This window comes from Malaclemys terrapin, chromosome 20 (assembly GCF_027887155.1).
Source record: "Malaclemys terrapin pileata isolate rMalTer1 chromosome 20, rMalTer1.hap1, whole genome shotgun sequence".
Taxonomy (NCBI): domain Eukaryota; kingdom Metazoa; phylum Chordata; order Testudines; family Emydidae; genus Malaclemys; species Malaclemys terrapin.
In genome coordinates, this window is record NC_071524.1 from 5,829,807 (window position 1) to 5,842,798 (window position 12,992).

Below are 12,992 nucleotides of genomic sequence, written 5' to 3' on the forward strand. Positions count from 1 at the left end.
TGCATTTAGTTTCCTACTGTATTAGTCTTAGTCTTGCGTGTTTTTGTTTTATTTTGCTTGGTAATTTACTTTGTTCTGTCTGTCATTACTTGGAACCACTTAAATCCTACTTTTTATATTTAATAAAATCACTTTTTACTTATTAATTAACCCAGAGAAAGTATTAATTCCTGGGGGAGTAAACATCTGTGCATATCTCAGTGTTATAGAGGGTGAACAATTTATTAGTTTACACTGTATACGCTCTATATAGAGTAAAACAGATTTATTTGGGGTTTGGATCCCATTGGGAGTTGGGTATCTGGGTGTTGGAGACTGGAGCACTTCTTAAGCTGTTTTCAATAAGCCTGAAGCTTGTGTGGGACATGGTTCAGGCCTGGGTCTGTTTGTAGCGGGCTAGCGTGTCTGGCACAACCAGACAGGGTTCTGAAGTCCCAAGCTGGCAGGGAAAACAGACTTAGAGGTAGTCCCAGCACATTGGGTGGCAGATCCCAAGGGGGTTTCTGTGACTTAACCTGTCACAGAGATAATCCTTGATAACAACAGGCTGGTGGTTATTATCCCTGCACTGGGACCCTGGGGGATCTGCTGTCCTCCTCATGACCTTTGCTCTACATGAGGCCCCTGCAGCCTCCTAGGAGTTAACTGGCATTGGCCTTGATGGGCTGTGAGAGTTTCTCACCTCCAGCTGGGAGGAGGCTGTGATCCCTGGGAGGAGCCTCAAACTGTTGATCTGGCAGCAGACACAGATGGGGGAGGTATGTGCAGGCCTGGCGGTTAGTGATACGCACCAACATGCAGGAGCCCTGGGATTTGCAAAGCATCTAACCTTGATGGAAGACGTCGGTCTGGATCCTGATACAGCTCTGACATTATCAGCCCTTCCGTCTCAGGGGAATCCCTTTTCTGTGTTACTAACAGCCCTTTGGAGCATCAGAACTACACACTCCAGGTATAATTTGGGGATGAACGTGCAGATAGTTGGAGCTAAAATTTGAGATCTGGTTTGGCTACAAAGCCTGGAAACATGAGCCTAAGTCAGGTCTCTGCTCATCTCCATGTTCTGGGAAGTGGCCAGAAGGCCCTGCACTCCACCAGTCATCTACAGAAAGTGGCTGGCCCCCTCCTGCTTCATCAGAACAATGTGATTGGCATTGGATTGTCAAAGCCAAGGTGACACCTGTCTGTCTAACCAGACATGAGAGCAGGTAACCCTGTGTCTGCTGCAGAGAGCTCACAGCGCTGCCGTGGGACTGTGGTGACTCTAATTTGACTCTGATTTCAGCCCAAACTGTTCATTCAGCCCTGCCCTGCAATGTTTGTGCATCTGGATCTGCTCAGCACCGTGTGTGGCTGGGAGCCTCTGCCCAGGGCTCTCTAAGGGAAGGTGAATGAACTTACCAAGCAACTGACACAGCTCGTGACATTTTGGGGAAAGAGGAAAAAGAGACCATTATGGGTTCAGCGTATGCCGTTCCAAGCACAGCGACATGGGGTTGTTCCAAACTTGGGGTACGTCTACACTGCAGCTGGGAGTGAGTTTCCCAGATTGGGCAGGCAGACAAGTGCTAGCTCTGCTCAAGCCAGGGTGCTAAAAGTAGCTGGGTAGCTAGTGGTAGCATGTGCAGCGGCTTGTGCTAGCCGCTCAAGTATAAACCTGCTCAGACCCCTGGGTACGTACTCAGCTACCCTGTGCTGCCACCCCTGCTACCCCAGCCACTCTGCTATTGTTAGCGCACTATTTTTTGGAGGGGGTTAAAAGTAACAATTGTGGGGGGAATTAAAAATTGAACATTTTCATTTTTTCACATGATTTTTTGAAAAGATTTCACATTTTGGTTTCCCCCTCCCTCCCTTTTTTCTATTTTCCCACCAAAAATGGGGGGAAATGGGGAAAAATTATGAAAACAAATATTTTTCACAAGAGAATTTGAAAAAATGATTTAGAAACAGTTTCAGAACATATTTACCCTTTTTCATGTTGCTGTCTTCTGGGCACTGCTTCTAACAGATAACCTCCAACTATGCTCCACTGACCATCCACTATACATCTTAGATCCCACAATCACCCCCAAATATCTGAGCTCCCCCAAACATCCCCTGTCCAGCTGCTCTGCAGAGCTGCCTCCATCCCAGGGGTGAAATGTGCCCAGCCACCATCCCAGGACAATCCACTTCTGCATCAATTACTCTGCAAAGTTGATCTGCAAAACTGCTCTGCCTTGTGCTCCTGACAGATTTCCATTGAGGCCCTCTGCTGCTTGGCTTCCTACACAGGTGTTAACATCTATTCACAAGACTTTTTTTCTTTCCCACATGTTTCTTTGCCCTTTTGCCCAGGTTCCCCCACTTGCCTAGATACACGGATTCCAGCTCCCACCTGCTCAGAGGTCACTTCTGGATGCTCTTTCTCATCTGCCTTGTGTTCTTCCCCATCCGGCAGTGCCCTGGTGCCAGTCTCTTAGGAGGGACAGCAGACTCCTCAGGAGCATAGAATGGGGACGGGGGTGTCAGTCAGAGCAGGACATGCAGAAGTGGCTGGAGCTGGGTGTGGAGCACAGGGCAGATGGACACTAAACAAGTGAGGAAGCCAGTGCAGTCATGTGGTAAGTGTTCTCCTGGTGTGAAATTCACCCTTGTGTACAGAGTCCTGAATGAGACCCAGACCCCATCTGTGTTCCCCGTAAATCCAGAGGGAATTTCCCATGAAGGGAGCTGGGTCCTTCTCACCAGGGACTGGAGACCAGGGTGGAGACAAAAGATTCAGGCTCATCCAACATCCCAGGCTCCCCAGTCACCCAGTGAGTTTTCACCCTGGTTCAGCTGTGCCTTTAGCCAGATGTTGTCTCGGTCTCCATGCAGTGAGATGGGACAGGGATGTGTGAGTGTTTCCTCCGTGATATGTTTAGACTCAAACAAGCAAATGAGGCCCCTTTGGTTCTCAATCTTGCAGCCCTAAATAGAGACACTGTGGTCAGAGTGGGGAAGGGCGGCGGCGTGGGGCAGGAAATGGGGAGACAAATATCAGACCTGGGGAGGGGACAGAGCAGGTCAGAGAAAGGTTACAGCATCTCTGCTGTCTCACCCCTACAGACCCTAGGAGGCCTCGGAGCAGGGAGAGGGTCTGGCTGGGGCATTCAACCTGGGGAGTAGACGGGGTTAGATTGGAGAAGAGAGACAGGCTGGCACTTCACTTCTGCTGAAGTCAGACAGGGCAGAGGGCCCAGGTGGGAGCAGAGAGTGACTGCAGATCGTTCCCTCCTGACCCTGTCAGGGACAGATGCAGCTGGGCTTTTTCCATCCTGATTGGTTCCCCACACCACCTTGATGATCCTGTTTCTGTGCCTCTTCCTGCCTGGTGAGTATGCAGGAATCCTGTGCTAATTAGTAGCAGGCTGGGAGGAAACAGAACTGAGTACAGCCCCTGGCCCAGACTGTCGGCAAATCCTCTATAGTGGGAGAAAAATGGGAACCAGTGTAAACACTGAGTGTGAGAGCTACTGGGCAGATCCCCAGCTGGTGTGAATGGGTGTCACTCCACTGGAGTCAATGCCAGTTTACACCAGCTGAGGATCTGGCCCTATGGAGAGCTGAAGGGAAAGGCAGTTGCCAGGTCAGCCAAGGTCTGTGTGTGCGAGTAATCTGCCCTGCCCCAGATCTAAGGTCCTGCCTGGTTTGCTTCTTCACCAAAACAGGAGTCAGGAATTTATTTCCCTGTCTGTTAAAGACAGTTTCTGTCTCTGAAAAGGAACCTCAGAAAAGGGGGCGATTTTATCTCCAGCACTAACCACACGGCACCTTTCTGTTTCCAGTGCTGAGTCCCAGCAGTGAGGAGACCTGCTCAGCTCCAGGTCAGTCTTTCTGTCTCTCGGTGCCCAGACACACACACCACTGTATCTAGCTAGCTATCGTGCCAGAAGGGGTTTGCATTGATGGAAAAGGCTTTGTTAGCCAAATGGGCTCGTTTCCCCCTGGAGCTGCCCAATTACCCCAAGGAGGCACGGGAGTCGAGAAGACGGCTTCAAGTTCTTTATTGATCAGTCAGCTGAGCGGGTGTCCCCCTCGACTCATGCCAGAGGGAGGAACACACCTTACAAGCACAACTGGGCTTCTTTTATACAGAGAGACAAACAACTTAGCGTGTCTAAATTCTGCTAACCTATGCATTGTTTAAATTCAGTTCTAGTAGTAATCAGGATACATCTGTTTAGCTTCCCGTCCTTCACATTCCTTTCCCAGGGTCCGTCCAACCCCCTCCCCTTTGCCATATATCTTCTATACATCCTATATACGTGCAGCTTCATGCATGGGAAACGACAGTGAGAACTGAGATAAGCATCTTTACTGGGATAACAAGCAGAAGCCGAGATAAACATGTTTTTCGGTTTTTGGGCCTAACAAGATTCCCCCCTAAAAAGCATTTTGAGAGCCTTATGGCCCCCAATCCTCAGCCTTCACCGGCTGGTATAGGGCCATCATTTGTTGGTGTATAATTTGATTAGCCATTCGTCAGACTAATGCAACTACACAGGGAGCTAAGCAAGCTAGGGTTAATAGGGTTGTAATAAAGAGTACAAAAAGAAGAAGGCCTTCTCGGAGCCATCCTAGTTGCGGTAACCAGGACGTGAACCAGTCCGTATTCCACCCACCCCATGTTTGGACCGGGACATGGGCTAACTTCCTCATTTCTTTCGTTAGCTGTTTTACCGCCTTTCCATTATCATTTATTTGTAAACAGCAATTAGATTCGTTTAATTTTGCACAAATTCCCCCTTCTTCTGCCAGCAAATAATCAAGAACTAGATGGTGCTGGTAGAGCACATTCCTCATCTGAGTGGACTGATCGGCCAAAAGATCAAGAGCTGCAGCCGTCTGATTAGTTATTATTTCTAAGATGGCTTGCAGCCTAATTATCCGATTCAAGTTGTAAACGGGCTCCCTTGCCCCTGAGATCCACTCATTAGGATTCCATGTAGCTGGACCATAATGTTTTATAATTCTCTCAGGGGGCCACTCCTGAGCCCCCCATGTTTGGGAGCTTCCGGCGGTCAGGGTGGAATCCACGAACCGCCTTTCTCTAATTAAACCTTAATTCCCAATTTATTTCCCTGCATCTGGGGTAATAGAAAGAACAAGGGTCTTATATATCCAACATAACATATCCCAGACCAATTTGGAGGCAATCTTCAGTAGGCATAGGACCCGCAGATCCAATAATGGCCCTTTAGAGCCCAGGTTCCATTAGCAAAGGGGCCATCCCAGGTTTCCTCATTCTCATCGTCCTCTAGATGGTCAAAATATAAAGGATTACCTGGCCCTAAAGGTCCCCCCACCATTCCATCAGCTGAACTGCAATAATCACATCTCCACGCCCCAGCTCCTGCTTTCCAGACACAATCGCAGCCCCATTTTGGCTGATTGGTGCTAGACCAGAATTGTTTAAAACCCCATACTCGAGTTCCATTCTGATTCTGCCAGGCCCATTGAAACCACCGTACCACGTGGTCCTTGCTAGTGGTATTGTCTACCTGGCAACTCGTGAATAGGGCGTCAAAGAACCCATCCTGTCCTACTGCCCTGCAACCTTCGGCCGTAGGGTAGTATTGTTTGGAGCATTTCACCCAACTATTATTGGTGAGCCTCACATGGGTCTGGTTCCATTGCCTCTGATATTTAGAACAGTCATACAGATGACAATAAGGGTCCCAGCAATCAAACCCTGGGGATAGAGTCCAATCACACTTGCTTTCTCCCAAGTACACTCCCTCCCGCCTTGTCCGATTAAGGCAGAGAATACCCATTCCAGAAGAATACAGTCTCCAGGGGCTACTATCCTCAGTCCAAACCCCCGTTCCATCGTGGACTATACTCAAATTGCTGAGCCACCATTTGGGCTGTACCGGCTGGGCTACCCAAGGCCATTCATTTAATTCCCCTGGGCCTCCGCATACCCAACAGTTACTGAGGTTAATGGATTTTGCTATTGTCTCCCCCCAGCTGTAAAAACCTATTTTCCCAACCATAATAGTGGTGGAAGCACATAAACAAAAATATTAACAATAATTTCATTATCTTTTTCTAAACAGTCCCTTTAGTCCGTCTAAGTACTGATACTCCCAGGTGGAGTCTTCACCTGTGCCACCCCGGGCATCCGGAGCCAGGGCGGGCAGAGGGCTGGTGTCCTCTTCCGCTAGTTCAGTCTCCGGGTTAGGGTTCAGAAACCACTTTACCTGTGTATGGTGTGCCCATTTGTCACTCCCAAGAACTTTGACTGCAGCTTGGCTGATGAGCGAGACAGTGTGCGGGCCGTCCCACCGTGGTGTTAGGGGGGTCACGCTTCCACTTCTTGACGAGGACCTGATCACCGATCTGGAACGGGTACATGGGCTGGTCCAAGGGAAGGGCCTGAAAAGGCACCGCGTCGATGCAGCTGTAACAAAACAGATTGCAACCCAGAGACCTGTTTCCATAAGGAGTCCTTCCCCATTTCCCAGTTTACATCCTCCCGGAACCCCGGGATAATGGTGAAAGCTTAAGACCCTTACGTGGGGCCCTTTGAATGCGGGTAAGGGCGAGTGGTAACGCATCAAGCCACTTTAAACTAGACTCTGTGCATAGTTTAGTGAGGGTATCCTTGAGAGTTCTATTCATTCTTTCCACCTGACCCGTGCTTTGCGGCCTCCAGGGGGTATGCAACCTCCATTGTATACCGAGTGCCTGGGACACCTGCTGCAAGACTTCAATACAGTCATGAGTGGGGCTGGTCTCATAGGAAACCCAAGGGTCAGACAATAGGGTAGCTAGGTTGAGGGAGCTAACTGTCCTAAAGGTTAAGTTAGGGGCTAGCAAGGGCCCTACCTCATATCTGGTATGTCGACTGGGATTTAGATGCTTTTCCCCAGCGCCTGTCCCCAGTATTTGAGGCATCCCGTGGGGAACCACAACCTCAGTGTCCCCCCCACAGGGTAAACTTTTCAGCCTCCTGTACAAGGAGAGCGGTTGCTGCAACGGCCCGTAAACAGGCAGGCCACCCCTTGGCGACAGGGTCCAACACCTTCGAATAGTATCCAATGGGTCGCCAGGTTGGTCCTGACCTTTGGCACAGGACTCCAGCTGCCACTCCTCCTCTTTCATGAACGTATAGGGTGAATGGCTTCCGGGAATCTGGGAGGGCTAGAGCAGGAGGCTGAACCAAGCCTTCTTTAAGCTCTCGAAATGCTTTTTCCATTTCCCTGGTCCATTTCCAGTGGAGCAGACCTTCTTTAGTCAAAGACTCATATAGTGGTCTGGCTTTTCCCCCATAGTCAGGGATCCAGAGTCGACAGAAGCCAGTCAGTCCCAGAAAAGCCCTTAATTCTCGGGGGTTGAGGGGTTGAGGGCTGTTAAGTATAACCTGGATTCTTTCTTTACCCAAACTGCGACTCCCTTGGCAGAGGTGGTATCCAAGGAAGGTGACCTGCTGCTTAACCAACTGAGCTTTTTCCTTTGATACTTTATACCCCTGTACCCCAAGGTGATTGAGGAGCTCTACAGTTTGCTCCTTGCAGACTGTCTCTGTTCAGTACTCAAGAGCAGATCATCGCAGTACTGATCTATGTTACACGCAGGATGGTTAGCCAGGAATGGGGCCAGGTCCCTTTTTAGCTGGCTGCCAAAAATCTCTGGTGCACAGGTGAGTCCTTGTGGGACAACGGTCCAAAGGTATTGAGCCCTGTAATGGGTGTCCGGATCCTCCCATTCAAAGGCAAACAGTCTCTGCTATTAACTTGTTAATTTGTCTTAGGTCCTGGACCAACCGATACTGCCCATTAGGCTTAGGCACCCCCATTATTGGAGTATTGTATGGGGACGTGTCTTCCTTTAACCACCTGCACTGCAAAAACTTTTGAATCAGGGGTTTTAACCCGATCCGAGTGGTTAGCTTAAGGGGGTATTGTCGAATTCAGACTGGGCTGCTTCCCTCCTTAAGGGAAATATGCACTGGTGTAGCATTCCTGGCTCGGGCCACGCCTCCTTCCTCCGCCCAGACCTTGGGATTTACACCCCCCTCCCAGCAGCTGGCTTCCAGGGAGTGATCTCTAGCATTTATGAGAGCCATCTGGTAATTAGAGGCTTGTTGCTTAGGGATTCTGACTTCCATTGTCCCGTTATCGAATGAGATCTCCGCCTGTAATTTAGTGAGGATATCTCGTCCGAGCAGCGCTATGGGGCAGGAGGGACTGCAAACAAACTGATGGGAAATTTGATGGTCCCCTATTTTTACTAGGAGAGGCAAGGTTTTTTCCAAAGCTGTAGTTTGTCCCTCTATCCCCTGGACTATGGCACGTCCCCGAGCTCTATCTCGGGGAGCCTTATTAAGGGGGAGCAAACTAAGAGTGGCCCCAGTATCAATAAGGGCTTCAATTGGGCGGCCCTCCACTTTAATTTTTACTGTGGGATCCAGGCTGGCAGCTTGTGCTGTCAGGAGGGGCCGCTGGGTTCCCCGACCCCCCCCCCTATGGGGAAGACTCCTCCCCTGAACGTCCTGTACTGTTGTAGAGGATGGGAAGGGACGGGGTTTTATCTTTACGTTCCTTTCCCATGGCCTGTCACCGGGGGCATTCATTCTTCCAGTGCCCCTCTTTCCTACAGATAGCGCACTGATTTCGACCCAGGCGGGGGCCCCGCCCCTTCCCCGGTGGCCCTGGCCGTCCCTTAACTTTGTCCCCCCTTTCTTCATATCCTTTCCTTTGGGCCATGGCTAAAACGTGGGCCCCTTTCTTCCGAGAACGGGGGATTCTGTTGCTTCCAATTATATAGCTCACTAGTGGTAAAGGGAACATATACCATAGTGAGATTACCCTCAGGGGCTACAGTTTCCTGCAGTGGACACAAATAATTCTGTTGCAGGGGCCCTTGGAGTACCGGGCCACCCTTGCTCCTGGTGTGGTTAGACACCGGGGAGCTCAGAGAGATCGGAGGGGGCTCCCGTTTGGAAAAGTCCTGGTCGCTTGGCTCACCCCTTTCAGTTGAGCCATTATCCTCAGAGGAGGGGGTGGGGATTTCAATTGAGGATACCGGAGCCAGGAGGCCGGGATACAAAGGGGGAGGGGGCATAGGATCAGGGGCAGAGGGAATCACAGCCCGCAGACAAGATTTCTTAACAGGGAAACAGGGTTTCCTAACAGGGGCACGGGCCATTAAGGTTTTAATAGTTTGTGATCTACATTTTTGTAACCATGGGGGATGATTGGCCACAAGGTCCTGCCAAATATCTATATAGGGATATTGGTCCCAATGCCCATCCCAGGTCACAATGCTATGTACTGCTTGTACAACCCCTGGTTTGAGCGTCCCTCCCTCGGGCCATTCCACCCCGAATGTCATCCATTCAAGAGTACAGAATTTTACAAGCTTGTCTTTACATAATACAATTCCATAATTAGCCTGGCGTCTAAACGCCTTCCAGTTATGCAGCATACATCCCAGGGGTGTCCAGGAGAAGGTGCTTTGTCCGGACCCCATTATGCTTTACCCAGAGTTTTCCGAGACAGAGATATCAAGAGGGGGAAGAGGTATAGATCTAGTTCTAACTCAGATATCCGCTGGGTCACGAGGTTCGGCTGACCCCCCTTGCAATCAAGATATCCTGGTCATCGGGTTTCCCCTTGCAGGAGTCTTGGGGCGGCTGAAGTCAGCTTAAGCCTCAGACCTGTCAGCAGCACTCATTCATCTTTCACACAGATCCTTTAATCAGTTACAATCTCGGTTTCCAACACACCATTAAGAGGAGAAACAAGATTACCCTTCCTATAGACAAGAGTAATCCCTGAGGTTGCTCCAAGTCCCAATAATTGTTAAAAACGGCCCATGGACTTGTGGAGTTAGTTACGTTACTCATTGGCCGTTATTTGATTACCCTTTAACCAAAAACACAACAACAAGACATTTACAAAGCTACAATAATGTTAACATACCTTCCTGTATACAGGCTGCCTAGGGGATTTCCACTGTCCAACCCACACCTCGGGGGCGTTATTCCTCAAACCCAGGAGGTAAACGCACTTACCGCCCGAAGTGGCCGCGTCCGGCAGTCAGACTTCCCCTTCTTCTGAAGCCGTCTTGCTTCCGTGTCCTTCAGAGTTCTCTTTAGAGAGGACGCAGCCGCCCCGGCCGATTGTGACGATCCGAGGCCCGAGCAAAGCAACAGCTCGAGGTGGCCACTCCTCGGAATCGCCCTCGGCCGTCGGTCAGTGCCCTCTACAGGGAGAGAAGTCCCGGCGGAGTCGCCATTTGTTAGCCAAATGGGCTCGTTTCCCCCTGGAGCTGCCCAATTACCCCAAGGAGGCACGGGAGTCGAGAAGACGGCTTCAAGTTCTTTATTGATCAGTCAGCTGAGCGGGTGTCCCCCTCGACTCATGCCAGAGGGAGGAACACACCTTACAAGCACAACTGGGCTTCTTTTATACAGAGAGACAAACAACTTAGCGTGTCTAAATTCTGCTAACCTATGCATTGTTTAAATTCAGTTCTAGTAGTAATCAGGATACATCTGTTTAGCTTCCCGTCCTTCACATTCCTTTCCCAGGGTCCGTCCAACCCCCTCCCCTTTGCCATATATCTTCTATACATCCTATATACGTGCAGCTTCATGCATGGGAAACGACAGTGAGAACTGAGATAAGCATCTTTACTGGGATAACAAGCAGAAGCCGAGATAAACATGTTTTTCGGTTTTTGGGCCTAACAGCTTCCTTTTGCAGAAGATTATTATTAATTATTATTATTACAGTGGCCACCAGACGCGCCTCTCCACCAGGGCCCCATCACGCTAAGTGCTGCACACCCCTATGTGAAGCTCTGGTCCCTGCCCCCGAAGAGCTGACAGTCTCACATCTGACATTATCCCCCCCATTACACAGCTGTGCTGAAATAAAAGCCTGCTCCAGAGACATTGCACAGGCTCCCCCCAGCCCTTCAGCAAGGAGAGCTCCTCCTGCCCTGCCCCACAGACAGTGGCTCTGGGAGCAGATAGTGGTTAGAGGCAGCATAGCCAAGCACATAAATCTGGCACATTCTCTTTGAAAGGCATTGAGACAAACTGGATGAGAATGGGGCTTGCCATTTTAGAGCCTTCTGCTCTATTCCCAGCTCTGCTCAAGTGACCCTGTGCAGCCCTTCATTGTCCATCCAAGGGGTGAATGACAGTGTCACCTGTACCATAGGGGCATGAGCTCTTAGCTAATACTACGGGCTGTGAAGAGCACAGAGAAGTTAATAAAACTCAGTGGAAGAGCTTGGCCTAGAGCTCAAGTTCTCCTGGCTCATAGCTGAGTGCCACCAGGCTCCAGGATGCCGTGTGGGGAGTCCATCTTATACAAAGGGTGACAGGGCTGCCAAATTCCGATGGAGTGCCTGACACTTGGCAGATCTGACGGAGCCAGTCAACGAGCTCTTTGGGGAGGTTCCCATTCAGAGAACAATCATGTCCCATTTGTCTGGTGTAGGGGGCTGGGCTCAGCCATCGCAGCCACATTTCTCACACACCGAGTGTCACTGAGAGGCACTGACAGGCCCAGATTCTCCTCGTCCCCATTGCACTGGCCAGGCGAGCAGCAGTGGAGAGGAGTCAGACCCCACAGCTCACGGAGACACTCTTGGGCCAGACCCCGGGGATCTGAGCCCGGCTCTGTCCCCCCAGCTCTCCCGTCGCTGCATAGAGACTTTGGGCCAAACTCACCCCCAGGGTAACTCCTCTGCCTGGAGCATTTACACCAGGGGGAGACCCAGCTCTCTGCAGTGAAACCCAGCCTGAGTTGAGGGGCCAGCCAGCACTTAACTCCCCTGAACCCTCAGCACTGGGTGTGAGCAGGGCCAAGGCCTGGTGCTGCCCCAGGCACAGGGGCGGCTGGGGAATGTCGCCCGTGCACACAGCCTATCACACAACCCACTCTGGCCACCAGGCAAGCCCCGGGCTGTCTGAAGGGTGCAGGGGTCTCCCGCACATTCAGATCCCCGAGGGTGCTGCACAGACAAGCGTGTCTGACTGGGGGGCAGGGAAATCCTGGCTCAGGGCTTCCTGAGGCATGTTCACCCATGCGGAGCTTTGACCTCAGTGCCCGGTGCCAGGGATCAATGAAATGACGGACTGGGGAAACTCAGTGTGAAACTTAGAGCAAGGGAGAGAGTCCAGGGACCAGCTCCTCGGCTGGTGCAAACTGGCAGAGTCTTATGGACTCCAACGGAGGGATGCTAATTTACACCCACGGGGGATCTGGCCCCAGTGGCTGGTAGAACTGCTCTGTCTGTCACTGGGAGGCACATCCCTGTGGAGGCTGCAGGCGTCTCTCCCACACGGTGCGATTCTCTTTACCCTTGTTACACAGGCAGCATGAGCAGCAGCGGAGGAGGGGAGGAGCCGACCCACACAGGTAATGGGCTATTGCTCTGTCACACCCTGATTATCAGAGCCCAGCTCTGTGCCCCTAGCTCTGACCTCAGGGTATAAAGTCTGGGCCAAACTCATCCCAGGGCAGGTAACTCCTCTGCCTGCAACAGAGTCACTCCCAGATGGGCTGGGCTCAGCTGGTGCAATTCCCCCAGGGCAGAGGGGCAGCACAGCCTCATGACATCGCTTATGTCCCATGTCCACTGTCTCCTGAGCACACAGCAGGTTCAAAGGCTTCGTGCTGCCCTCTGCACAGGGTGGGGTCACCCCCATAGTGAACTGCCAGCCACACTGGAGTGGGGCGATAGGGTCTGGGCTGCTGCGTCTGTCGCTGGCTCCTGAGAGGCCTTTGCTCCAAATCCCAGTGCAGCCTGAGCAAACCTGGGCCGTTCCCTGCTCCTTCAACCCCTCACTCCTGGGGACATCAGGGGTCACTTTCCATAAGACTCAGCGAGATCCACCCAGTAGGGACTTGCCAGTGGCTACTTGGAGGAGCCATTCACAGCAAGGTTCTTTCCTAGGGCTGGATCTAAAGCTAAAGCTGTTGGGAATTACAATCCCTTCT

At 51.2% G+C, this 12,992-nt stretch overlaps 1 long non-coding RNA gene across 1 annotated transcript; it reads right to left on the minus strand.

Moving 5' to 3' along the window:
• Positions 1 to 4,014: 4,014 nt before the first annotated feature.
• LOC128826645 (uncharacterized) lies at positions 4,015 to 10,728 on the minus strand. Its single transcript, XR_008442866.1, has 2 exons — positions 9,957 to 10,728; positions 4,015 to 6,430 (listed from the first exon to the last, which is right to left on the minus strand). It is a non-coding gene; the product is annotated as an uncharacterized LOC128826645 (long non-coding RNA).
• Between the last annotated feature and the right edge of the window lie 2,264 nt (positions 10,729 to 12,992).